The sequence below is a fragment of the Oryctolagus cuniculus genome, chromosome 12 (assembly GCF_964237555.1).
Source record: "Oryctolagus cuniculus chromosome 12, mOryCun1.1, whole genome shotgun sequence".
Taxonomy (NCBI): domain Eukaryota; kingdom Metazoa; phylum Chordata; class Mammalia; order Lagomorpha; family Leporidae; genus Oryctolagus; species Oryctolagus cuniculus.
In genome coordinates, this window is record NC_091443.1 from 99,018,444 (window position 1) to 99,046,099 (window position 27,656).

The window sequence follows — 27,656 nt, forward strand, 5'->3', positions numbered from 1 at the left end:
TCTCTGAAGGGAGGAGAGAACTTCCACTTTGATTATGGCCTTGTCTAAATAATGTTGGAATTTGTGGACTCGAGAGACTTCCATAGCCTTGGCAGCTCATGACCAAGAGCCTAGGGTGATCACTGATGTCAAATAGAAGAGTGTCAGCTGTGAAATCAACAACAGGTGTCACTGTGCACTTGCTCCCCATGTAGGACCTCTGTCCTTAATGTGTTGTACTATGAAAATTAACAATAAAACTAGTCTTCAAACAGTACTTTTAACTTTGTGTGTCTGTGTGGGTGCAGTCTGTTGAAATCTTTACTTAGTATAGAGTTGATAGTCTGTGTATAAAGATAATTAAAAATGAATCTCAATGAAGAATGGGTTGGAAGAAGGAATAGGAGTTGGGATGGTTTGCGGGTGGGAGGGCAGGTATGGGGGAGAAGACCTGCTATAATCCAAAAGTTGTACTTATGAAATTTTTATTTATTAAATCAAAGGTTTCTATAAAAATGTCTACTACAGTCATAACACAGTAAATTTTAAAATGAGCATGATTTATTAAAATTATAGTAGCATATCATTCATAACAATTTGACAAAGATATAAAAGAAAGTTTGACAAAACTATATTTGCGGCAATACTGATACACACAGGCATTAGTTTCTTTTCTGTTTTTCTTTTGTTGTTGTCTGATTTTTTTAAAAGAAAATTTTAGCTCCCATATATAAAGGAGAACATCTAATATTTGTCTTTCTTTGTCAGGGTCATTTCACTGAGCATGAAATCCTCCAGTTGCTACGATTTTGATGCTGATAACAGGATTTTATTTTTTATAGTTCTGTAATATTCAGTTCTACATATATGCATCGAATTTTGCCAGCACCACTGATTGAATAGATTATACTTTTTTCCAGTGTATAGTTTGAGCAGTTTAATGGAAAATCAATTGGCTCTACCTGTTTGGATTAATTAATTAATGAATTTCCACTATCATGCTGCTTTGCTTGTATAGCTTTGTAGTAAGCTTTGAAGTCAGGTATTCTGACGCCTCCAAGTTGATTTTTTTTTATTTTGCTCAGGATCGTTTTGGCTATTCTTGATATTTTGTGATTTCTTAGGGAATTTAGGATTATCTTCTCATTCTGTAAAAAATGTCATTGGTGTTTGATAGGAGTTTCATGTAATTTGTAGGTTGCTTTATAGGTATTTTAATTATACTAATTCTTCCAATCCATGAGCAAGTTATATTTTTCCATTTTGGGAGTCCTTGATGATTTATTTCTTCAACATTTTAGAATTTTCATTGTAGATATCTTTCATTTAATTGGTTACATTTATTCCTAAATATTTTCTTTTTGTCCCTCTTGTGTATGGGATTAATTTTTAGATTTCATTTTTGGCAAATTGGTTATTAGAATATAAAAAGCTATTGTTTTTTGTATGTTGATTTTGTAACCTATAACTTTACTGAATTGGTTTTTCATCTTGAACCATTTTTTGGTGGAGTGTTTAGATTTTTCTGTGCATAACATCATGTATTCTACAATGTGGTTGAATTCAGTTGTTGTTAATAGTTGTGTTGAGGAATATTTCATGTTATAAATATAAGAGCTTGTCAAAAAGGCTTAAAGTTTACCTGTGGGAAATTTCTCTGTCAATTGCCATATGGGAACTAGAGTAGTGCCTGGTAGACTTGTGGACTGCCATTGCTAATAGAGTGCATGGGTTCACCCATTGGTTTATCACTGCTTTCTGTGTCCCCGACAGACTCCCAGTGAGACAGTGAGGCTTCTTAAGGGAAGGCCTATACTCAAGGTTGTGTGCTGAGTGTTGATGGCAGCAGCATCTAAGTAACATGGTCTCATGGGATCATTGGAGACACTGGTATCTCCACCTGGGTACTGCAGTCTTGTGTGCTGTGGGGTCGTGAGTCTGGATGCACCAGATGACTGCTGGCTGCCCCTCACATGCTGCCAGGCACCACTCAGGACATGGTTAAGAAAGCAGCTGCCCTCTCTGCAACTGTCTCAGATGGTGAAGTGCCATATCTCAGACACCGGGGAAGTCCACACAGAGGTACACACCTTGCTGTGGATGGAGACACAAAGCCTGCTCAAAGACTGGACAGGGACACATTGAGAAGGGCAGCCTTGCTGTGTTCCTGACAGGAAGTAGTCTATAAATCACCGGGCAACAGAGTTGGCAGCTGGCAGCTTTCACTGAACTACATCAAGATCCTGTCCAACTTGCCTGGGAAGCACAAACAGATGGCGCCATGTTTGCACAGAGGGTGAACATAAACTGTCCCTTTTTCTACTGCAGTGGGCGTCCAGAGCATGTCAAACACCACAGTACAGCAGGAGCCTCTTTATTTCAATGGACGGTGTACAGTTAAGAATAAAAGAGAACTACTGAGGCTGTTAGGCATTCTTCAGCGAGTATGTGCAGTCACCACCCCTGAATGGGAAAGCTGCCCCTAGGACAGTCCCAAACAAGCTACCTTGGCCCCAGTGGATTTATTTATTCACTTACTTAGGCATTATTCATTATGTTTCATTGAAAGACAGAAAACAGATTTCCCATTGGCTGAATCACTCCACTTGAGTGGCAGAGGCCCAACTATCTGAGCCATCCTCTGTTGTTTCCCAGGGTGTGCATAAGCAGGAACCTGGATTTGAATGTGTGACAGGTATTGATCCTCGATACTCTGTAATGGGATGCTGGCACCAAAATGATGTCTTTAATTGCCATGCCAAATACAATGTATTGTTGCCTTTATATTCTAATTATTAGAATGGCAGTGTGAGATAGAGAAAGATGTTTCAATCTGTTGGCCTCACCCCCCAAAGCCTGCAAATATTCTGGAAAGGCTAGGACAAAGTCAGAAGCCAAGAACTTTATCCAGTTCTCTCCCATTGGTGGTAGAGACCTAAATAACTGACGTAATACCTGCTCTCCATCAGAGTGTGCATTAGCAGGAAACTGCACTGCAAGAAGATTGTACTGAAATCCATGCACTCTGATATGGGGTGTGGGGAACCCAAATGACATCTTAACAACTCTGGAATAGTTCCTTGGCCATTGTTATATTTTAATGATTTTTATTGGAAAAAAAATTAGTGAGGGAGAGACATAGAGATATCATCCAACCCACTACCTCACTCTCCAAATGGCTGCAACAGCTACAGATTAACCAATATGAAGCCAGGAGGAGGAACTGTATCTTCTTCTCCTACATGGGTTGCATAGACCTGAGTTCTTCAGACATCATCCATTATCTATCCATGTACCTTAAGAGGAAGCTGGACTGAAAGCATAGTAGCTGGGGCATGACCCAGCACTACAAGATGAAATGTAAGCATTGTTAGCTGAAGCCTTACCTGCTGTGCCACAACATCAGCATTCCCATTGTTATTTGCAAGAGCAGTTGCACAACAGTGCCAAGCAAAACTTCTGGCCCTGTTGACGGCAACTTCGGAAGTTAATCAAGCTCCGCAAACCATGAGCACCCTGGGAAATACCAAGGCAGACACGCAGAGTGTTCACAGCCAGAGGTTCCTTCAGCATCTCCCTGCAATCCAGTGCTGTGTAATCAGATGTGGTGCGCTCTCTGACTTCCTCTGATCCATTATGAACACAATGGGACCTATTCTGAGCATCAACAACAAAGTCAATGGCTTTGCAGGCTGCACTGCTGCCTACTGGCTCATTTCAGGCAAGTCTCATGAGTTTCTCCAGATGGTCTGGACACCACTGAGGCCCTTCTAGACAGAGAGAAGACCACCAGACATTCAACAATGGTGGGATTCTTGAGCACACTAGGGGTAAGCAGTCATCACCAGGCATCTTTATGGGTGACAACCACCATGTGTTAGGGTCACATTATAGACCCTTACGAATCATCAGGCACTAACTCCTATGGCATTGTGATCTTTCCCAGTGTAGTGCATCAGTCACGCAATATTCATTGACAGACTATGAAGAGGACATGCCCTTGGGTCGACTGCCATGGTCAGCATTAAGACGGGACCCAACCTCTTCCCATGAGTCCTTGTGTTGCTTCTGCCCACCTCTCAGCTATCATTTCTGTTCCTTGGCATGGACAGCCTAAGACTTCTGTTCTTCACCTAGATCAATCCCAAGTCTTTTGTACTGATGTGGCATGCTTGTGTAGAGCCCGGACACTTAACACAACACCTCCCTATATTGATAACACCCTACAATAGCCACTCAGGCAGGACAAGTGGGGAATTGACATAGCTGTCCATGACATAGTATAAGTATTCTCTGAAGTACACTGAGTCATCTATTAACTCACCCATCAAGGACCTTCTCAAAGATGGAGGATAGGAATGGAGGCATCCTGCAGATTACCACCACCTCAAGAAGGTCATGCCTCCCTTTGAATTTGCTTTACTTGATATTATCAGACTACCCCTGCACTCCTGGGCCACAGCAGGGAGCTGGACTGGAAGAGGAGCAGTCGGGACAGAATCTGGCGCCCTGACCAGTACTAAAACCCAGGGTGCCGGCCCCACAGGTGGAGGATAACCCTATTGAGTTGTGGTGCCAGCCCTTAATTTGAAGGCCAACAGTGCACCTTTATGAGACTTCCAGTGGGCTGCCGGTATGGTCCTCCAGGGCTCGTGGTCTGTGTTAACAGGATCTGGCTGGCCTTCAGTTGTCTCCTAGCATCCACCTGTGACACTATGTTGAGGACATCGTTTCAACTGATAATCAAGAGGAGGAGGAAAAATGGGCCTCAATCATCAGCAACTGACTTCTTGACCAAGTGGGTGTGGACCTTAGTTCCATGTGAGATGAGAGCTTGCAACCTCAAATTTTGGTCTATATTTTGAACAAGGATTTCAAATTCCTCAACAAATCCACATATATCTGCTTTTCCTCACTGATTCAGTTTCAACCAGGGAAGCCCAGCACATTTTCAGTTTCTGATAACACCAACTTCCTCACCTCTAAAGAACCCTAAGATTCATCTGTCTCACCAGCCACCCACAAGGATGCACCTTGGTCAGGCATACTTCCAAGGAAAAAGCTAAGGATTACTCTACGGCTAGTTTTTGGTTCTGAGGGTCCCATGGGTAAAGGACTTCAAGTTAGCTTTGAGCTTGTAGTGACACTACTGTTTGACTCACAGAGAGTTTGGACTACCTCCCTCAGCATCATGAGCTGGGCCCTGGCCTCCAGCCACTGAGAATCTCTTGTTAAATGGAAGTGGTATTTTCAGAGGCCAGACAAACCCACACCCTGAGGAGTCTGTGTCCTTGACGAGGATGTCAGCCTCTGACACTTCGTCTATTTGCAGAGCCCCATCGGTCATCTCACATCAGATACCTCCTTCCAGATACAGGGGTAGTGTCATGTGTCTCAGGGGGCAGAACTTGTGATCGTCCTACTTGTCGTCGAGCAGTCCACCCTCACTCAAGGCCATCTTGAAATTCACATATCCACCAATTCTTGGGACAACACCAATTCCTAATGGCCTTTGTGTGGCCTCAAACTGGACACTCTATACCCTTACTTTGGAGTTCCTCCTTTGGTGGGTCACTGTTGATATCTGTGCTACTGGCCTAACCTCACTGAGCAACTCAGCTATTTTGATTGCCAAAATTCTACTGCCTTTTTTTTTTTTTTTTTTGACAGGCAGAGTGGATAGTGAGAGAGAGAGACAGAGAGAAAGGTCTTCCTTTGCCGTTGGTTCACCCTCCAATGGCCGCCGCGGCCGGCGCGCTGCGGCCGGCGCACCGCGCTGATCCGATGGCAGGAGCCAGGAGCCAGGTGCTTTTCCTGGTCTCCCATGGGGTGCAGGGCCCAAGCACCTGGGCCATCCTCCACTGCACTCCCTGGCCACAGCAGAGAGCTGGCCTGGAAGAGGGGCAACCGGGACAGAATCCGGCACCCCGACCGGGACTAGAACCCGGTGTGCCGGCGCCGCTAGGCAGAGGATTAGCCTAGTGAGCCACGGCACCGGCCTCTACTGCCTTTTAATGTAGCAAAACTGTACTTTATATTATCTACCTCCTTGCTTTCATCGGGGAGCCTCCCAGGCTTATATGATTTGGGACCTCATAGGCCTATCAACTTGGATTTCAGCTTGTAGCTTTCCTATTGTATCCAAGTCAGTTGTGGAAGTCCCCCAGAAACACCTGCTGTACAGACAAAACTGTCATTCCTGCTTCTCGCGTGATTGCATTTGGAGTGGTGATTATTCACATGCTACCTGGCAAGTGGATTTTGTTGACCTGCTGTAGCAAATGGCAGGTGCTTACTGTTACGTAAGCCTACACCAGACTACTCCTTGCTTCTTTGTTCATGGCTGAAAATGTCATCAGATTCTAAGTACTTCATCGCTGGTGCATTAAACATGGGACCAAAAATATCTGAAATACTTAGTTCCTGTCCATTTGGTGTATACACAGTGATGGAGTTTTTAGTTCACGTGAAGGTTATTTTTTTTGAAAATTTTGAAATTAACAATACTTGTACATACTTAAGGGCTACTGTGTGACATTTTGGTACATGTCTGCAATGTGTCCTGATTAAAAATGGGATGATCAATATTTCCCTTTACTTGTCAGTACTTAGGATTGAAGACTTGGAATATCTTCTGTATGTTCATTCAACACATACTCAGTTATTGTGAGCTATCCTCTCCATTATTCTGTGTAACATTCGAAAGTTACTCCTTTGATATACCTCTGATGTGGTACCCATCATCCAAACTCCTTGCATTTTCCCTCCAACGTCTTACATCCTTTATTAATTATTATGTAGTCAGATTGGTGCATTTTAAAGATTTATTTATTTTTATTTGAAAGGCTGAGCTATAGAGAGAGGGAGAGACAGAGAGATGTTTTCCTTCTGCTCATTCACTACCCAGATGGCTGCAATAACTGCAGCAGAGCAAATTCAAAGCCAGGAGCCAGGATCTTTCTCTGGGTCTCCCAAAGTGGATGTAGGGGCCCAAGCACTAGGGCTATGTTCCATTGCTTTCTCAACCCATAACCAGCGAGCTGGTTCAGAAGAGGAACAGCAGGTGGGTTCCCACATGGGATTCTGGCACCACAGGCAGAGCCTTAACCTACCATGCCACAGCACTGGCCCCCGATTGTTTTAGCTTGTGTTTGTGAGGGAGTGGGTACAGTATTTGTCTTTCTGTGTCTGGATTGTTTTCACTTACTTTCAGTTTCATACATCTTGCTTCAAGTGACAGGGTTTCATTCTTTTCAAGTGGCTGGATAGTATTCCATTCCGTATATATACAACAAACTCTTGACCCCTTCAGCTGATGAACTCTCAGCTAATTTTGTATGCCAAGATACTATTCCCTTTTAGTGAGACAAAAATGCCGTCTGCTTTATCTGAATCCCTGCCCTCATAGTGGAGACTGTGGTTCCAAAATGAGTTTGAACTCCTGGGCATATCTGATGCGGGGACATTTTCCTATTGTGGTACCAGAATGAGTTTCTTCTCCCAGGCATATCTGATCTGGGGACATCTTATACCTGTCATTTTGGATTTCTGATTGTGGTTTTCCTATTCCATCCAACTCAGTTGGAAAGTCCCCCAGGGATGTCTGTTTTGCAGACAAAACTCACATCATTCCTTTTTCTCCCATGGTGGTGTTTGGAGAGGTGATTCCTCTCACATGCCACCTGGCAGGTGGATTTTATTGGTCTACTGTTGCAAGAGGCAAGCGATTATTATTGTTGATGACCACACCAGAGTGCTCCCTGCTTTTTCCTTCATGGCTGAAAATGTGCTTCAAACATGAGACTACAGATACATGAACTACTTAGTTCCTTTCTATGGGGCATGGACCCAGTGTTGGTGGTGCTGGTTCATGGTATGGTTCTGTTTTCTGAAAATTTTGACATTAACAATAATTTCACCTACTTAAGGGCTACAGTATGATGTCTCGGTGCATATCTGCAATGGGTCCTGATGAAAAATGGGATAATCAACATTTCCCTTTCTTTGTCAATATTTTATGATTGAAGGCTTGGAATTTCTTCTGTGTGTTCATGTAATACCTACTAGGTTATTGTGAGCTAGTCTCCTCACTGTGCTGTGTAACAATAGGAACTTATTCCTTTGGTCTAACTCTGATTTTGTGCCCATCATCAAAACTCCCTCCATCTCCCGCAGTGCCTGCCATCCTTTATTATGCATTATACATTCAGGGTTTTAGCTTGCTTATGTGAAGGGGTGCACACGTTATTTGTCTTTCTGTGCCTGGCCTTTTTCACTTAACACGATATCCTCCAGTTGTATACATTTTGCTGCAAAGGTCAGGATTTCATTTTTAAATGCTTGAGTAGTATTCCATTTAGTATGTACACAACAAATTCTTGATCTCTTCATCTGATGATGGATACGTTGGTTGATTCCATATCTTGGCCATTGTTAACAGTGCTGCAGTAATCATGGTGGAGCAGGTATCTCTTCGATACAATGATTTCATATCTTTTTGAGATATACTGAGTACTGAGATTGTTGAGTCATATGGCAGTTCCATTCTTAGTTTTTAGAAATCCCCACGGTGTTTGCTGCAGTGGTTGTACTCATTTAGATTCCCATGCTCAGTATATGAGAGTTCTCCTTTCTCCATATCCTTGCTAGAGTTGTTTACTTTTTCTTTTCGATAGGCATTCTAGCATTATGAGGTGATATCTCTTTGGGGTTTTGATTTGCATTTCTTTTTTTTTTAAAGAGCTTTTATTTCTTTGAGAGGCAGAGTTAACAGACAGAGAGGGAGGCACACAAAAGTCTTCCATCTGCTGGTTCACTCCCCAGATGGCCGCAATGGCGAGAGCTGAGCCCATCCAAAACCAGGAGCCAGGAGCTTCTTCCAGATCTCCCATGTGGTTGCAGGAACCCAAGCACTTTGGCCATTTTCCACTGCTTTCCAGGCCATATGCAGAGCGCAGGATCAGAAGAAGAGCATCCAGGACATGAACCAGTGCCCACGTGGGATGATGGCCCTGCAGGCAGAGGCTTCGCCTGCTATGCCACAGTGTGAGCCCCTATTTTCATTTCTCTGATGGCTAGTAATAGTTTTTTTTTCATCTATTTGTTGGCCATTTGTGTTTTTTCTTTAAAGAGTTGTCTTTTTAGGCCCCTTGTGCCCATTTCTTAACTGCATTAGATGCTTGATTTTGAGTTTGTTGAGTTCCTGATATATTCTGAATATTAATCCTTTGTTGGGTAAGTAGTTTGTAGGTATTTTATCCCTTTCCATTGGTTGGTTGTTCACTCTATTACTGTTTTCTTTGCTGTACAGAAGCTTCAGCGTTTGATGTAGTCCCATTCATCAAGTTTTAATTTTGCTGCCTGAACTTCTAGGGTTTTTACCAAAAAGTCATTGCCTCTACCTCTTTTAAGAGATATCTCCGGGGCCGGCGCAATGGCTCACTCTGTTGACCCTCCGCCTCCAGTGCCGGCATCCCATATGGGCGCCGGGTTCTAGTCCTGGTTGCTCCTCTTCCAGTCCAGCTCTCTGCTGTGGCCTGGGAAGGCAGTGGAGGATGGCCCAAGTCCTTGGTTCCTGCACTCACATGGGAGACCAGGAGGAATCACCTGGCTCCTGGTTTCAGAACAGCAGAGCGCCAGCCGTAGTGGGCATTTGGGGGTTGAACCAACGGAAGGAAGATCTTTTTCTCTGTCTGTCTCGCTCACTGTCTAACTCTATCTGTCAAGTAATTTTTTTTAAAAAAAGAGATGTCTCCCTATGTTTTATTCCAGCAGTTTTGTATTGTCAGGTCTCAGAATTATATCTTTGATCCATCTGAGTTGATTTTTATTTTTTATTTTTAGTTTTCGTTTTAAAGATTTTATTCTATTTATTTGAAATACAGAGTTACAGAGAGAGAGGTCTTCCATCCGCTGGTTCACTCCCCAGATGGCTGCAATGGCCAGAGCTGTGCTGATCTGGAGCCAGGAGCCAGGAGCTTCTTCTGGGTCCCCCACGTGGGTGCAGGGGCCCAAGTACTTGGGCCATCTTCTGCTATCCCAGGCCATAGCAGAGAGCTGGACTGGAAGAGGAGCAGCTGGGACTCAAACTGGCACCTATATGGGATGCTGGCACTGTAGGCAGTGGCTTCACCCATTACACCACAGTGCCAGCCCCTGAGTTGATTTTTATGTGTGGTGAAACATAGACGTTTAATTTCATTCTTCTATATATGTATATCCAGTATTGTCAGCACCACTTATTGAAAGGACTATGGGATTCTCATCAAAAATCAGTTAGCTGTTACATATGTATGTTTGTATTTATGTATTTTTCTCTGTTTTCATTGATCTTGGTATCCATCTTCATTCCAGTTTCATCCTATTTTATTTACTATGCCTTTGTGAAATCAGGCATTGTTAGGCACCCAGCTTTGTATATTGTTTCTTGTATAAGATCACTTTGGCTGCTCTGGGTCTTCTGTAGTTCCATAGGAATGTTAGCATTTCTTTTCTGACTGTATAAAGAATGTCACTGGTATTTTGATAGGATTGAGTCTGTAGATTTCCTAAGGAATATGAACATTTTAATGTTAATTCTTCTAATTGATGAGCAGGGGATGTCTTTCCATTTTCATGTGTCTGATGATTTATTTCATCAGTGCTTTATAAGTTTATTGTGATCTTTCACTTATTTGGTTAAATTCATTACTAACTATGGAATTTTGGTAGCTATTGTAAATTTAGGTTTCTTTTTTCCTGTTTCATACTTTTTATTTTATTTAAAATATACAAATGTCATGTATTTCATATATACAGATTCAGGAAGGTGGTGATGCTTTCCATTCCACTCTCCATCCCGCCCGTATTCCCACCCTTCTTCCTCTTCCCTCTCCTATTCCCATTCTTACTTTTTACAAAGATCTTAAACTTACCTTTACAGAGGATCATTATTAGTGTGTAAGAATGCAACTTATTTGCACATTGATTTTGTATCCTGTGACTTATTGGTTTATCACTCCAAACATATTTTTACTGCAGTGTTTTAAGTTTTTCTGTCTAAAATCATGTCTTCTGAACAAAACATATTTTGACTTCCCCCTTCCCAGTTTTCATCCTTTATTTCTTTACTTTACCTGAGTACTCTTTTGAGTACTTGAGATACTATATTGACTAAGAACGGTTTATGTGGAGTTCTTATCTTGTTCCAAAAATCAGGGGAAATGTTTTCAGCTTTTTCCCATTCAGTATGATATTGGCTATTGTTTTATCATATAGCTTTGAATTTTGAGCTGTGTTTCCTCTGTACCTTGTTCAGTTTTTTTTTTTTTTTTTTCATGAAGCGATGTTGAATCTTGTGGTGGAAGCATTCTCTGCACCCATGGAGATGTTCATTTGTTTTATGTTGTTCATTCTGCTGATGTGATTTCATTGATTTTTATAGATGTTGAACCACACTTGCGTGACTCTGATAAAACCCACTCATCATATTACATGTTGTGTATGTATACATATATGATACCTTTTTGATGTATTGTTGCATTCATCAGGTTTCCAAAGCCTCACAGCCTAGAAAGTGTTTGAAATAAGAAAGCTTGAACTCACTACCCATGCTTTTCAATCCCAAAAAGTCCAAAACATTTTCCCAAGGTCACAGAATGACAGACTGTACTAAGGAAAGTAATCAAAACCTAATTCCAGGTCTGGCACTGTGGTGTAGTAGGCTAAGCCTCCACCTGCAGCACGGGCATCCCATGTGAACACCAGTTCATGTCCCAACTACTGCTGGCCAGAATCAGTAAAGTGTCATTAGGTTTGCGTGTTTTGTTTTATTACATGCTGTCTTTCTATGACCTTGGGAAATGTCTTCAACTTTCTGGGATTGAAAAAGCATAGGTAGTGAGTTCAGCATTCTTATTTGAACCACTGTCTAGGCTGTGAGGCTCTGGAAATGTTATGAAGTCTTAGTTTGGTTGTACTCCTTGTGCGACTCTTCAAGTCTAAAATGATTTCTTTTCTTTTTTTCTTTTTTTTTTTTTTTTTTTTTTTGACAGGCAGAGTGGACAGTGAGAGAGAGAGACAGAGAGAAAGGTCTTCCTTTTGCCGTTGGTTCACCCTCCAATGGCTGCCGCGGCCAGCGCGCTGCGGCCGGCGCACCGCGCTGATCCGATGGCAGGAGCCAGGAGCCAGGTGCTTTTCCTGGTCTCCCATGGGGTGCAGGGCCCAAGCACCTGGGCCATCCTCCACTGCACTCCCTGGCCACAGCAGAGGGCTGGCCTGGAAGAGGGGCAACCGGGACAGAATCCGGTGCCCCAACCGGGACTAGAACCCGGTGTGCCAGCACCGCTAGGCGGAGGATTAGCCTAGTGAGCCGCAGCACCGGCCTAAAATGATTTCTTATAAAAAGTTTAGAAGCATAGACTTTTTATGAGTCAACATACACGTGAATGAAACCCTCATGTCATCAGATTTTTTTTTCTGTGCTCATTTTTAATAAAATACCTATTTTCAACTTTATCCAGTTGAAGGGGTGGAATGTTCTAAGTTTAGAGCCTGTTTATTATAAAAGTCATGACTTTTGTTTGTTCAAACTAGGAAATAATCTTTTTTTTATTTTTTATTTTTTATTTTTTTTATCCTTTATTTAATGAATATAAATTTCCAAAGTACGACTCATGGATTACAATGGCTTCCCCCCCCATACCGTCCCTCCCACCCACAACCCTCCCCTTTCCCACTCCCTCTCCCCTTCCATTCACATCAAGATTCATTTTCGATTATCTTAATATACAGAAGATCAGCTTAGTATACCTTAAGTAAGGATTCAAACTAAGAAATAATCTTTGTAGCTAACCTCAGGTGACACCAGGTTGGCATTGTATTTCTGGTTAAATTATAAGCTCCTTCAATTTCCTGATTAGTAGTGTATTTATAATCAATGGCACACAGTTGAATGTTTTAGAAGTTTTATCTACTTATTTGAAAGGTGAAGTTACAGAGAGGGAGAAGCAGAAAGAGAAGCTTTCCATCAGCTGGTTCACTCCCTAAATTGCTCCAGTGGCCAGGGATGGGCCAGGCTGAAGCCAAAAGCCAGGAGCTTCATGTGGGTGTGCCACATGGGTGCAGGGATCCAAGAATTTGTGCACATCTTCTGTCGCCCTCCTAGATGGATTAGCAGTGAGCCGGATCAGAAGTGGAGCAGCTGGGACTCGAACCACCGCCCAGCTGGGATGCCGGCACTCCAGATAGTGGCTTAACTCACTGTATCACACAGCTCGAGCGCCACAAAGTCTAATTTGTAATCTTATGCTTATCTGCTAACATCATGCCTTTCTTCAGATAAAGGAAATCCCTGTTTTCACAAGGACGATTACATAAAGAAGTTGACAGGTGTATCTGTTGTCTTCTTTTCCGGATTGTTTGGTCATCTTTGCAATAACTTCCTTTTCCTTCTCAGAAATAAACATCTGAGGAGTTACTGACATGCACATTCCATTTCTTTATATGTTATTGGTTTATTATCATTGGAGGAAGTCTTCCTTGATTTTTCTCATCAATACAGTCCCAGACATTCACCTTAAAATCCACCTCAGCAGTTCTTTGTTCTTTATGGTGAGAGCTTTTGTGTTTAGATAACTAAAATTTGAGGGCTTCCAACGCTGTGGTGTAATAGGTAAAGCCGCTGCCTGCAGTGCTGGCATCCCATGTGGGTGCTGGTTCAAGCCTGGCTGCTCCACTTCCGATCCAGCTCCCTGCTAAGGCCTATGAAAGCAGTAGAAGATGGCCCAAGTCCTTGGGCCCCTGCACCTGTGTGGAAGACCCGGAGGAATCTGCTGGCTCCAGGCTTTGGATCGGCGCAGCTCTGGCTGTTGTGGCCAACTGGGGAATGATCCAGCAGATGGAATACCCCCACTCTCTCTCTCTCTCTCTCTGCCTCTGCTTCTCTCTCTGTGTAACTCTGACTTTAAATAAATAAATAAATAAATATTAAAAAATTAACAAAATTTTGAACTATGTTTTACTTTTGCCCAATCATTTTATGGAAAAGTGCTTTGAGAAATCAAAAATAAAATTATCCGTGAAAAACTTAATTATTCCTACTAAATTACAGCTATTTTTACTATATTATGTAGCTATGATTGTAATGTTTTAATAGTAAGACATACATTAGAATGTTGCATATTTTTCTTTTCTACAAATTTAGTTATTTCAATTTAATTTACACAGATGGTAATTATCCTGTAGTAGAATGGAGAAAAAGTATATAGATAAAAATGCAAACATGTGCAAATTTTCAACTTCAAATATGTAAATAATTTCTTTTTCAAGATTGGTATTTATTTGAGAGATAAGAGTAACAGAGAGAGGAAGAGACAGAGAAAGTCTTCCATCTTCTCGGTCACTCCCCCAGTGGCTGCAACAGACAGAGCTGAGCTGATTGGAAGCCAGGTGCCAGGAGCCTCCTTGGGGTCTCCCACATGGGTGCAGGGGCCTAAGCACTTGGGCCATCTTTCAGTGCTTTTCCTGGGCGTAGCAGAGAGCTGGATTGGAAGAGGTGCAGCCAGGACATGAACTGTTGCCCATATGGGACGTTGGTACTGCAGGTGGTGGGTTAGCCCACTACACTACTACACTTGCCCCAGTAATGCCTTTTGTAAGTTAAATGCATCATATTTGTTAGAGAGGTGCTCTTCACGCACACACACTCACTCACTCATTTACACTCAAAAGTTTATAACCAAAAAGTCTTATTTGTATTTGGTGTTTGGAAAATACAGCAAGTATATCTGCAAAGACACTTAAGCAGATCAAGGGTACACAAAAATGAGACATTGATTAGGATGACTTTATGGAGAAGGTGATCTGTGTGAATGAGAGCTATCAGAATAAAATCCTCTTCTGCAGTTTGGTCAAAGTTTTCTAATTCTTGCTTCTATTGCTTAGTCTAATAAGAAATAAAATTGATAAGGAATAAATGGTCATACATTTTACTAACATACATACATACATTTTACTAACACCAGATGTGTTGGAAGTGACCTTCTTAGGAGAAACAAGGTTGAGACTTGTAAACAAATTACGATAATCATTGAATCTTAAAAGGTACTAATGATTTTGGAAGAGAATTTTGGAAGGAGGAGATAACCACCCGTGATGACCTAGTCACACAGATTTATTGTCAGAATTTGTGAGGCTTTATAAAAACTATAGGATAAACAAAACATCATTAAGATTGGTAGTGCTGTTTAGTCCCATTTATAAAGATATGGGAGCAGAGGGCAGGGTCGTCACCCAAGTGCCCACTGGAGCCCAGGGCTTAGCCTGTAGAAGGGAAACAGGAGGTTGAGTCGTCACCCACACCCACTGTTGCCCGGACACAGCGTCCGTAGAGACTAAAAGCCTTTGGGAGTTGTGGCTGGCACCCAGTACTAGGACTTCCAGACGAACGCAGACGAGAGTAGAACCACAACTTGAAGTAAAAGTCATTGTGAGAATTTCTGGTTCTGCATCTTAGCTCAGAATTTGGAAGTCTGGTGTTTGGATGGAGATCATGGAGCTTTCAGTGTCGTGGAAGGAGTTCTGGGGGTGTGTTTTGTGGCTGGCAGAAATCCAGGACCCCAGAGCAGCTCAGAGATACCCAAAGGGAGAGCAAAGTCACTGTGGGAGCCGGGATCTGAGTCATGGCACCAGTGTAAGGCCACCACATAACACACCAAACACCAGAGTAAGGGAAAGAGTGTATTGGGGGAAACCCGACAGACTGGATGGAAGGGACGAAGAAGGAAAAGAGGCAGAAGGAGAGCATAAGAGAGGGAGACAGAGCTCCAGTTATTTCCGATGCAAAAATCATTACATATTTACTCCAATCCAGAGATGGATGTCAGCAAGCTACAGTTTTCTATAAGGCTTAAGATAACAATGTTGTCCTTGAGTCATGTGATATGTATTCGTATTTTTTACCACAGATAATTTCATAAATTCTCAATACTAGAGCCTAGTGTAAAAAATCACAGAGTATTGTGAAAAAGATCCATGTATTGTTTAGGATGCATACTGTATGTATTTGCAATCATGACAGAGTTAGGGGTCAGATTGCCCAGTAACAGATTTGCAAGTAGCATATTTTTCCATACATACTCCTAACAATTGCTATGTCAAGTCTTACATCAGCCACTAATTTAAGAGAACTGCACTGGATTAAATTATTCCATGCTATCTCGCTGAGGGGTTGTGCTTTACTCCTCAGTATTTTTTTATATTCCTCAGGCTTCTCTCCTCATTCATTCATCTGGTTCTGAAGGGTTATTCAGTTTCATCTTGATCAGCAACCATGTGCATTACAAGATATGTTGAGAAATCCTGGGTTTTCTGCATGGTTTTGTTTTGTTTCTGTTACTTCTGATACAGGAGAATAGATATTGTACACAGTCAAATTTCACATTTTCCAAAGCACCAAACTCATCTTGTTTCTGTTTTGTCCCACCTTCAGACAGACTGCAGTAAACAACATCTCCCAAAGCTTCCTCTGCAAAATTGCTGATCCCCACTGTCCCAGCACCACCTATCTGTTGCTCTCCATTGGATTTATCTGTTGCACTCTCATTGGAGTATCATGTTAGCGTAGCTACTGTAGGTGACTAGCTAGTGTTCCTAGTGCCCAGTACACTAGGTTCAAGAGATACCCTGACGATGAAAGGCGTCAGATCCTCCCACACTGAGAAGGAGGTGTTCCGTGGATATGAGGTCCTCAGGATCATTGGAAAGGGCAGCTTTGTCGAGGTGAAGCTGGCCCTCCATCTGGAGAGCAGAACCAAGGGGGCTGTGAAGATCATTGCCAGAGGTGGCAGGGATTCTTCTGAGTTCCGCAAGCATGGGTAGAAGCAGAAATTTTGCATTCTCTGCATCACCCTAACATTATAAAGCTGTCACAGGTAGACTACACAGCAGATAGAGCCTGTCTTGAAAAGTATGTGGTAGTGTGCAGCCTCTTTCAGGAAGGAGAAGCATGTTGGTATTCCATTCAGACATTAGCAGCAGTGGAGTACTGCCATATGCAGAACATTGTTCAGAGAGACTTAAAATTGGAAAATCTCCTTCTGGACTATAAAATACCTATTAAGCTAATTGACTAAAACTGACTGAAGGCCAACGACTAAAGTCATTGTGTGGGACCCTTGAATATTACGCCCCAGAAGAGTTCCTAGATAAGGAGTTTGATGGGTATAAAGCCGATGTGTGGAGCCTGGGCCTGTACACCATAGCGACAGGGTGGCTGCCCTTTGAAGGGGAGAGCTTTGTGCATCTGAAGGAAGCCATCCTGGCCTGCTCTTAACCTAATCCCCTCCTATATAAGAGGGAACCTTCAGAGATGCTGCATTGGCTAATGACTTTTGACCCTGCTGAGAGGCCCACAGTGGCAGACGCATTGGGCCACAAGTGGCTCAGCATGGAGCAGAAAGAGCCCAAACCAAGTGACATCACACTTTTCAGTCTCTTGAGTTCTCCCGAGAACCAGGAAATCCATGAAGCTGTGGAGCACCTGGTGTCTCAGGAGGGCCTTAAAGAACAGGGCAGCGCTCCCCACCCCCCCCATGCAGTGCTGGAGAAAATACCAGCCAAAGGCTTACAGCAGAGATGCAGAAAATGAAACTGACATGGGTATCCTAGGTCCTTCCCAAAATGCTGAAAGTCAGAAATACCTGCCAGGCCTTGTCTTCCAGCTGGTCTGTGAGGAAGAGGATGGCCGCTTGTCCCCTGCTCTGAGCTGGGGGAAATCCCAGCCAAAGGCTTGCAGTACACAAGGAGGAAACGAAACTGACATGGGGTTCCTAGGCCCTTCCAAAGTTGCTGAAGGTCAGCAATACCTGTCCGTCCTTGTCTTCCAGCTGGGTCGTGAGGAGGAGGATGGCTGCTTGTCCCCAGGAGGGCTTCAGTGGAGCAGCAAGAACTGAGCTCACTAAAGGGGAGCCTCTAGGATCTGCTCAGTATGCTGAGGCTCAAAACTACCTTGTGGAGCTGGGCTTTCAGCTGAGCCATAAAGCAGCCTCCCGACGCCCAGTCTGCAAGCCAGTGCCATGTCCCCAGTGCTGCCTGAAGGTGACCCGTCATCAGGGCTAAATGCCTGCCACGGGGCCCACAAGACAGTTCCTCACCTGGTATGATGAAGATCCATACTTCCTGGCCAGTCCTCAGGTACAAGAACCCCATTACCTCTGTTTCCAGTCTCAACACCAGCAGTAGTGAGGCCCGCAGTTCAGATAGTCCTCAACCTGACATAAGGAGGAGGACCTGCACTCGCGGCCTCAGATACCAAAACCTGTTGTCCTCCATACCCACTCTCAGCACCAGCAGCAGTGAGGCTGACAGGACAGATGGTCCCCAACCTGCTGTGAGGAGGAAGACCTACATTCCCTGGCCAGTCCTCAGGTGCAGCAGCCCTGTGTGCTCCATCTCCACCTTCACATCAGTAACACTGTGGATCGTTTAGCAGACAGGAGCCATTCCCAGGGAGTGGCAGAGAAAGAGCCTCCCAGAAAAGCAGTGGGACGGGGAGGCATGGAATTCACCCGCTATAGCAGCTGTGAGCTCATTTGGTCAGGACAGAGGAACAGAGGAGGGAAGTAGGTACTGTTGGGGGACAACATGGAGCCTCCACAGTTGGTCTGTAGGTGGCTGCCATGGAGATAGGGGTGGGAGCTGGGTGGAGGATGGATATTGACTGGGTTTGGAAGTCAGGCTAAAGGGACCTAGAATGGGGAACCCTACCATCTGGATGTGCTCTGGCATTGGGTTCATTGATTGGAGAAAAGCGAGGCAGAAGGGTCAGCAGGGCCATAAGAATCATCTGGACAAGGCCTGAGTACTGTGGGTACGGGACTCAAGAGGTTGGTCACCAACAGACACAGCTACCTTGGCTAATGGGGAAATGAGGGCTCCGACTCACAGTAGGGGCCTCTCTGCCATCCCTTTCTGCTTGGGGCCCTCCATAAGAAGATTGTCTTGGATGCACAAGGAGCAGGAGCAGTTGGAAGGTGCAGTCATCCAGGCATATGGCCATCATTCAGCCTGGCAGCAAGAAACCACATCACCAGCATGTACCGAGCATACAATGCGTGCCTGGGCCCAGAAAGCAGGTTCCTCATCCATGTACGTGAAGAGAAGGGCTTCCACTTCATTCTTGCTCTGGCGATAGCGCAAGAACCAAGGTCATCATGGCCAAGCATCCCCTGGCAGGGTCAAGCTTACCTGAAAGGTCTCATTTCACCTGAAAAAGACACTGGCTTCATCTGTAAAAACTGATCTCATCTTGGGGGCTGATGTGTCCTGCCAGAGGCCTTGGGGAAGCTCAGGCTTAGGCTTGGGCTCAGCCTTCTGGTACTGGTCCACTGGGCATTGGACCTCAAGAGTACAAGCACGTGCCTATTTTCAGTGACCCCAGGGAGACTCCTAAGCTTGCACTCGGGTTGACTGGGGTGGAAGGGCAGAACGAAGGGGTAACACATTCTGCCCAGAGGTCAGGACCTGGCAGGCCATTGTGCCAGTCCAGGCACTACACCTATGGCAGGCCTTGAACCTTGCACTCTGAAAACATGACCCCCAAGGAAGAAGCACCTTAGCAAGGCCAGCCAGAGCCATGTGGACCAACAAGTTATGAAACTGCCTTGATTGCAGCCCAGGGCCCCTTGCAGCCATAAATTCAGTGCATTGGGGAGGTTGGCTGACTGTGAGTCAGTAGATTGCAAAGACCCAGGACTGACTATAGATACGCTCAGCTGTCTCCCTCAAGGGAAGGGTTTGAAAGGGAAGGTCTGCGCACTGGGTTTCTTAAGGAGTGAAATTCAGATTCATGGACTCCCTACTAGAGCAGTGATAAATATGGTGAGATCTGCAGGTTTGAGACTCAATTTTCATGATCCTGGCAAAGTCAATTGATATGTCCCTAGCTAGAGGAACATCCTCCAACACTGCGAAGCCTATGGGGTTGATGCAGGCCCAGGAGGAAGGCACCACTTCTTACAACTTGTGGCCAGGTCCAGGGAGGCCCCTCGCTTGGATCTCCATTCCTTTTATCTCAGTTTTGCATTAGAGAGTCCCCCCGCCCATGCTTTGATTGCATTTCTGTGACATAAGACCTCCTGACTGGAGTATAGCCTAGGGATCTCATTTGGAACACTTAAGAGTGCCATAGGCAGAATACACCAAAATCACAGGAAATGGGACTTGCCTCCTGGGAAAGAGAGTAAAGAGGGTTTTCCCGGTTTGCTGCTGAGGTCTAACAAGCTCTGAGAGCAGCACTGAAGTCCTATTGTGACCATCTGACCATCTGCCAATCAACAGTGAGACCTTCAGGGAACATAGATATTTGTTGAGCTTTGGGGTAAAATCTACATATAATGAAATGAAACTCAGATGTACAGTTGGGTGCATTTTTTGTCTACATGAGCAGTGTATGGAAAGTACAGATGCAAGGGTTTGAACCCACATGGGTGTTTCCTAACCAGCAATGGTTTGAACCCACATTGAAAGTGTTTCCTAAACACCAGTGGTTTGAACCCACATGGGAGTGTCTCTTAACCACCAGTCCAACAACTGAAGTAGCAGCTCCTTTGCCTTACAAGATCTCTGTGTGGCCCTTTGCAGTCAAACTCTTTGAACTCCAGTGGCCACTGACAACCATTCATTCGTGCGTTCTCCATCTCTATTTGGCCTTTTCCCAGAATGTCCTATGAGTTGAATCTTAGCATGTAGCGTTTAAGGTATGGATTCTTTCTCTTAGAAAAATGCACCTGAAATTCAGCCCGGTCACCACATGACTTCATGGCTTGTTCCTCTTTCTCACTGAATCCTGTTCCTCATTATGGATCTGGTATAGTTTGCATATTCATCCCTCATGAAGATCATCCAGTTTACAGTTTTTAGTGATTGTGAATAAGACAGTGAGCATGGCAAGGGGTTTTTATGTGTGCTTGTTTTCCATGTCAATTGAATACATAGAGATACACATTTGGAGTCTGATGCTGTGTGTGTACTTTTGTAAGAAACTGCCAGATTATCTTAGAGTTCCTGTTCTGCTTTGAATTCCTTTCTTCAGTAAATGCGTGTTCCTGTTACTCCACATTCCTGTCAACATTTCCTATTAGCAGTTCTGTTTGATTTTACGCAAATAGACTTGCAGTGGTATTTCATCATGCTGTTAACACTCAGTATACTATTTTTGTGTGCTTATTGGAGGTAGTGTCCTATTATATACTGTGCCAGTTGCGGGGTGGAGGGGTCACCTTTTTGCTCATTAAACATTTTTAGGTTTCATTTATTTATGTGAGAGGTAGAGTTACAGACAGAGAAGGGGAGAGACAGAGAGAAAGATCTTCCACCCATTGGTTCACTCCACAAATGGCTGCAATGGCCAGAACTAAGTTGATCCGAAGCCAGGAGCCAGGAGCTTCTTCCGGGTCTCCCACATGGGTGCAGGGGCTCAAGCACTTGGGCCATCTTCTACTGCTTTCCCAGGCCATAGCAGAGAGCTGGATTGGAAGAGGAGCAGCCAGTGCCAATTGGGGATGCTGGCGCTATAGGCAGAGGCTTAGCCTACTGAGCTACAGTGCCGGCCCCTCTGGATTAAATTTTAAGTGTTCAGTGTATAATTGGGAACAAGTCCTTCATTAGCTGTAAGTTTTGTAAATATTTTCTCCTGATGCTGGCACTGTAGAGTAGCGAGTAAAGCCGCTGCCTGAAGGACGGGCCTCCCGTATGGGCTCCGGTTCGAGTCCAGGCTGCTCCTTTCCTGATCAGTGTGGCCTTTTTAGTGGCACAATGGTAATTGTCATTATTTAAAGCATTTTTGAAAGTTTTTACTTTACGTGTTTAATACTAGCTCCTCTACAGAGAAGCTCCACATTCTGATGGAATATAGTTAGAGACTGGAAGGCAGTTAGGTAGATATGAATACTGACGATATTGTAGACTTCCAGCAATATTTGAAGGGTGGTGATGCTCGTGTTTAACAAACAATTCTAAATTACTAATGCACACTGAGATATCTACAAATGCATTTGGCTTTGTTTTAAGTTATTTTCCACTGGGGGAGTGGCCGTGTGAGGCGGGACGGGAGACTGCTTCAGATACCTGTGGGAACTGTGAGGATGGAATTTTTTGGTTTGGTACACTATTCATTCCTGATTGTTGAGATACATTGGCATAGTCAAAATAAAAAGTAAAAAAGGCAGAAATATGAGATCACAAATAGTAAAATAGGGCATAATTTGGATGGCCCCCACCCTCAATTCATTCCATGCATATCGTAGTCCAACCTGATTTTGCTCCCAGCTAGCTCTTGGTCGGCATCGACCCCTCACTCTGCACTCTGGCCCTTCTCACAACCTCCAGGTGGCTGAGATTTCCCATGACCTCATCTCTCCAAGCTCTGCTCTCCAGGCCACCTGTTAAAGTACAAGGATAGGCCGGCGCTGTGGCTCACTAGGCTAATCCTTCACCTGCGGCGCCGGCACTCCAGGTTCTAGTCCCGGTTGGGGCACCGGTTCTGTGCCAGTTGCTCTTCTTCCAGTCCAGCTCCCTGCTGTGGCCTGGGAAGGCTGTGGAGGATGGCCCAAGTGCTTGGGCCCTGCACCCGCATGGGAGACCAGGAGGAAGCACCTGGCTCCTGGCTCCAGATCGGTGCAATGCGCTGGCCGTAGCAGCCATTTGGGGAGTAAACCAACAGATGGAAGACCTTTCTCTCTGTCTCTCTTTCTCACTGTCTAACTTTGCCTGTCAAAAAAAAATACCACAAGGATAGCCCTGTCTCTCTAGGCCTGGCCTCTACCCTCACCTCGGGGGTTTCCATTCTACATCATCCTAACTAACACTCTGAGGCTCCTTCCCACCTGCCTACCCCAGGACCCCTCCTTCTGTCCCTGCACTCTTCCCACCACCACGTCCATGTCACACTCTAGGTCTCTGCTTCCATGCTGGCACCCAGGAGTCCCTTGTCCTGATGTCCAGACAGAAAGTCTCTTCCCCAGATCCACACAGGTCTCCCAGAGCTCCTTGCTTTGGGCAGCATTGCTTTGCTTGCTGCTCTCATTCTCTATTAGTGAATGCCGTGGTCCCAACTGCCCCAGCTTGGGGCTTGGTACCCCATAGCTTCTGAGAACATGATGAATGCTGATCTTTGTGCTAGGAGAGCTTTGGGTATATGGTGTTACCCACATCTTCCAGACCCTTGATCCTTTCCAGGACTCCCACAACTCTCCCAAGACCCCTAACCTCTCTGAGGAGTCCCTTTATCTCCAGGGCACTAGCCTATCCCATGGCCCCTCCAACCCCTCTTCCACATATGACTGTAGCCTTGAGGTAGGAGGAATCTGTTCTTGGGCCTGGTGTCTGTGCTGGGCCAAGGTTCACAGAACAACCCATCAGTGAGAGAGGCAGGCTTTCTGTCATGGAGTGTGAGTACCCAGGGCTAGCCAAGTCTGGGAGAGTCTGAAAAGGGGCTGGAGGAGGTTCCAGAGAAAGGAAGGCAAGTCGGTGAGGAGGCCCTAGAAGTACTGGCCATCCCTTGGGCTGCACTTTACAACAGGTGGGAGACTTTGGCTGTGACAGTGTCTGGTTGTTAGTGCTACCTGTGTGAGAGCAGGTAGAGGGCCCGTACCTGGTATTTTCCTGGACTCTCGGTCTTTATCTTGTTCATGTCTAGCAGCAGTGTTGACTTCTTCCCCCACACCTGGGCAGTGATCCCCATGTCTGTTTTGTGACACAGCTACAGGAAAGGAGAGGCTTGGGTGAGACAAGGCCCCAGGGATGGAACAGGATGGGGTGGAGAACAGCCTGAGGTGCTTGGTACATTGAAGCCCTGGGCTCCGTGGTGTCTTGGGAGAGGCTGGCTCTGCCTGGACTCTGGCCTCATCACCCACAGTTCCCGGGAGGCATGGGCTTCATTCCCAGTAGATTCACCCTTTTGGAGCACCAAGATGCCTCCCAACCCTGGACCTAGTGGTGACCCGAATAGTGACATCAGTTTCCCTCCCTAGAAGATGACCCTGCAGTGGATGGACAGGAAGACTTTAGGGTGAGAACACTTACCTCCAGCCATCTGAGAATCAGGCAGCGCGCTGCCTTGGAAATAGGCACTGCTTGCACCAACCGTGCAGGAAGTTGTCATAAGGGGACCCTCAACCTCCTCCTTACCTTGCTATTGCTCTGATATTTGCTCCAGTTCTTCAGCATCTTTAGGCATTTCTAGAGTGTGTGAGTCTCATGGCTGGGAAAGGAGAGGGGATGGTATGAGTCCAGTTGCTGGCCTTTCTGCAGTGGCCCTTGGAGGCAGCATAGGAGCCCTAACATGACTGAACTTAAAGGAGTCAGACCCTGAGGCCCTAGATCTTCTAATTGGGTGAGTGTCTGTTGCCTTGTCTCCAAGGCAGAAAAGGCCAGCAGGACCCTCCTTGTGTGTGTGTGGGGTGGGGGGGCTGGACTTGCCATCTGCTGCCTTTCCTGGGCAGAAGTCATCACCCTTTGCTAGAGCTTAGTGAGGACTGTTCTGAGAAGGGCTGTGCTGCCCGGGAGTAGGTGGGCTCTGCCCTCAGCAGCTGTTGCCTGAAGTGACCCTGACCTGAAGTGACAGGGTCTGGGTGCCTAGCCTGAGAACTGTTTGCTGCTGAGAGCCTTCACCCAGGCGCCCACCCATCCTGGTGCCTCCACATCCCTTAAAGGAAGCCCCCTTGTCTACCTGCTTGTCCTATGTGCTTGAAACGCACCGTGCCCCTTCCTTGTCGGCCCCAGAATCTGTGACAGTGACCACACAGGCTGTGACCAATCCTTTCCTCTGTGTCCTGTCAGCTGCTCAGGCAAGATACCTCCCCCCTCCCCTACGTGGCTTGCAATACATAAGTCAACCATCAATAAAGGTGGGTTTTTGATACATTTCCAGAACAGTCCCCTGGGGCACTGTTCCAGGTGCTCTGCTGAGCCCACCTCCTAGTCTCTGTGCTTCTGTGCAGTCCTGGGATGATGGTGTGAACAGATTCAAGTCCTGCCTCCTCCACCACAAGTCCTCCTCCCAGCACGGAACCCAGGGCAAGTAGGTCACTATGAACTGCAAACCCACTTGTCCTGCTCTCCCTGGGATGGGTCCCTGGGCAGCTTCTCAGCCCCTGATGCCAAAACCATGGCTGCTCCTAGGAGCCTTCTACAAGAGGCCTTTAGCCCAACCCTCTGGGACCCAGGGATCTGCTGGACACCTGCCCAAAGGTCAGGCAAGGTGCCCCTCACCCCATGGCTACATGCTCTGGAATGTTGCTGAACTGGGCTGGCTCCACCAGCGACAGGGAGGACCTGCAGGCTGCCCCCTGCCCTTGTGAATCCCTGAGCTCTCAGCACCTGCTCTCCCTCAACTCTGTCCCTACCAGCCCCCTGAGTTGCTTGTGAGTCACTCAGCTCTGGCCTAATGCTGACCAGGGTGAGCACTGTGATGGCAGCTGGGGACAAGTTCTCAAACAGGTAAACACTGTCCCACTTCAAGGGATGAGTTTCTGAAAATGACCCCACTCCTGGGACAAAATGGGGACAAAAGACTTCGTTGCAAGATCCACAGCCTCCCTAGGGCCAGGCAGCAGCTCACTCCTTCTCTTCCCCAGGCTCCACCTGTGGCCCTCCATGGTGACTCTGTAACCAGGGGGGTGGGGGTGGGGGGGCCTGGTGAGAGGCCATGGACACTCAGGGACTGGTGGAACCAGGGCAGCCCCTTGGGGTTCTGTGAAGCAGATCTCCAACTCACCGATATGCAGCCTCCAGTTCTGTAACTGCTCACACTCAGCAATGATGTGTGCTGCTTCCTGGACCAGCAAGACCTCCAGGTCCCACAGCTCCTTGAAGCTGAAAGGCAAAAATCCCACCATGACACAACCTCAAAGAACCACAGGGAACTGCTCCCCACAGCTCCTGTCCATCAGATCAGAGGAGGTGTCAGCCCCACAGGCAGTGAGTGCCTGATGCCCAGGTCCCAGAATGGTGAACTGTGCAGAGGACAGGGACATGGATAGGCCCACCCCACTTCCCTAGGACGGTCATTCTTCATCCTCCTTTGCCATCCAGCTTTCCTCCCATGACCATCACTGCACCTGTGCAGAAGGCTCCCACCCCACTCCCACCTGTGGGAACCACATGCCCGGTGGGTTCACAGATGGGCTCACCCCACACCTGAATTGAGTGCTCTGCATAGTGCCTGCCCAGACATCCGTGTCCTGACACAGGCTCACACCCAGGGCACACAGGCACCCATGTTCCAGGGTCACTCTGAGGAAGCAGCGACATGACTGTATCCACGCTCAGCACACAATGGGCATCACTGAAGACTCAGCCAGCATCACCCTCAGCAGCAGCCCAGAGAGCCCAGGGCCACACACCTGGAAGCAAATGTCCTCAAGTCGGCAGGACCTGCAGAGCTGGATCCATCCAGCTCTGCCAAACATGCCTCCTGTCTAGAAAATGAACCCCAGGTCCGTCAGTTACTGGACACATGGAAAGAGGGGGTTCTGGGTAATGGTAGCTTTGTGGAGTTCTACCAGTCCTGTCCCAGTGGTGCCCTCCCAGCTCAGGAGGGACGAGTGTCAGCCTCCTCAACCTCAGAATAAGCACAACCCTATACTGGGGGCTGCTGTGGTCTTTGCAGGGCTGAGGAAAGAGGGAAGAACTGTGGCAAATGTGCCATGACCTAGCTCTGCCACCACCTTCTGTCAGCTGCTCGATAAATCCCAGCCTTCTGCAGGGCTCTCTACCTGTAACCTGTCCTCTTCCTCCAATACACCTCTGTTTTGAACCAATGTTTTACTATTATTAATTATTATTATTATTGTTTTATTTGCAAATAAGTGCAACGCGAAAAAGGAGGAGAGAGATTTTTCTAACCTCTGGTTTACTCCTCAAATGGCTGCAACAGCTAGGTCTCAGCCAGGCGTTCTGTACTCTTACATGGGTGGCAGGGACTCAAGAACGTGGGTCATCCTCTGCTACCTTCCCAGTCACATTAGCTGGGAGCTGAACTGGAAGAGGAGCAGCCAGGATTCAAACCAGCCCTCCAGTATGGGATGCCCATTTCCCAAGCAGTAGCTTAATCTGCTATGCCATTGCTACCCCTTGTAACAACTTTCAAAGCCTTGGCATTTTGAATTTCAATTAGTGCAGTGGGTTCCCCCCACACACTTCACCCAGCTCCCTGAGTTCAGTCTGTGCCCGCCCCTGCAGTAAACAGGACTCCCAAGGCTACAAACTTCTGACACAGGACAGGTCTCAGCCCTGCTGATCCATTCTGTGTCCTCCCACTCTGCTCCTGTCTTGTTCCTCTGTGGTGCCGTCAGCACTGGTCACCAGAGAGTTTTCCCGGGATGACAGAGAAGGGAGCAGATGGCTGAGCATGGCCTTCTTTGTGTCCTGTGTCGGCCCCACCTAGTCTGTCTGTGGGAGGAACAGGGCCCCTGCCCTGGGTGCAGGTGAGGGGTTGAGAGATGAAACACTGTGATTTCAGCACCGATACTGGACACACATGCAGGTAATACTGAAGCCAATGCTGACAACAAGGGCTTGGCAAGTGTGGGGGAGGGGCAGGAGCACCCGGGAGAGCTGGGTACTGGGGAGACCACCAGGGAATGCTAGGGATCCCTGTCACCAGTAGCAGCTCAGGCTCCTCTAATGCCATGCTCCTC

General features: G+C 46.1%; 2 long non-coding RNA genes across 8 annotated transcripts in view; one reads left to right on the forward strand and one right to left on the reverse strand.

Annotated features, from left to right (window-relative positions):
* Positions 1 to 27,656, forward strand: part of LOC103346136 (uncharacterized) — a 331,605-nt gene that overhangs the window by 289,594 nt on the left and 14,355 nt on the right. The window lies entirely within an intron of this gene.
* Positions 8,129 to 26,493, reverse strand: LOC127489054 (uncharacterized). 5 transcript variants are annotated; one of them, XR_011381038.1, is made up of 4 exons: positions 26,361 to 26,493; positions 25,733 to 25,830; positions 24,145 to 24,217; positions 8,129 to 23,716 (listed from the first exon to the last, which is right to left on the reverse strand). It is a non-coding gene; the product is annotated as an uncharacterized lncRNA (long non-coding RNA). The 5 variants fall into 5 exon arrangements; XR_011381040.1 differs by having other exon boundaries at positions 26,155 to 26,481; XR_011381039.1 differs by having other exon boundaries at positions 8,129 to 14,902; positions 23,609 to 23,716; positions 25,733 to 26,481.